Raw genomic sequence first — 966 nt, forward strand, 5'->3', positions numbered from 1 at the left:
TCCATTCTAGTATGTCCCGCACCCAGTTGCTTTTAAAAATTTCTTTCTATGTCTTTGTCTGTCACGTCTCAGTTTCTCAGGATGACAACTCAGGTTTGCCGATTCCCAGGTCAGGATTAGAGTGAAACAACACCAGGGATCCTTTAACTCACAAAACTCAACTTTATTCGCTCATCACAAAAATTGGCATGGAACTACATCAGTAAACTGTGTAACCTGTGCTAACCCTGCATCACCAAACATATACTACAGGCCTTGCTTATTTTTGGATCACTTCAGGGAAGACAGTAAGGAGACCCCTTCTGTCGAGTCACGAGGTTCAGAGCAGACCCCTTTGCTTTCTAGACTCCTTCTCACAGAGGAGCCTAGGGGCAGCTGGATCCACTCCTAGTCCCAGACTTGGTCAACGGTTTATGTCTACAGGGATAAGATGTAGGGATTACAGAAAAGGAAAAAGAAAGATGGAAACAAGACAGAGAGAGAGAGAAGAGAAAGATTTCACCGGTCCTGGGTCCAGCATTGGTTCAGTCAGCTGAGGGGTCCAGTCCCAGTGGGCTTGCACACCTGGGGCTTCAGTTTGTGTCCTTTTATCCTCCTTGCCCCTCATTTGGGCAGGCACTCGAACTTATTAGGCTAATTAGGTGTCATGAGCAGTTTGTGAGCCTTTGGGACTTGGGAGTCGTTTGGGGGGTAACTTCCCCTTCCCTGCAAACATGATCTTTTGTCATGTATGGTGAGCTGTCCTGCTCAGCATATCAGAACAGCTTTATCAGAACAGGGAGCTGTGCACCCTCTGGCATGCCCTCCCCCTCCTGTTGCTGATGGGTGCTGATCAGCTTCTTTTCACCTGTGGTTCCTTGCTAGGCAGAGTTCCTTGTTGTGCAGAGTTCGTCGTGAAGCAGAACTCCCCCCACCACAATGTTTGAGACATTAACTCTTTCAGCCTCTCACACCGCCTGTTTAGGG

Source organism: Haliaeetus leucocephalus, unplaced genomic scaffold (genome assembly GCF_000737465.1).
Source record: "Haliaeetus leucocephalus isolate CR32 unplaced genomic scaffold, Haliaeetus_leucocephalus-4.0 Scaffold366, whole genome shotgun sequence".
NCBI lineage: Eukaryota > Metazoa > Chordata > Aves > Accipitriformes > Accipitridae > Haliaeetus > Haliaeetus leucocephalus.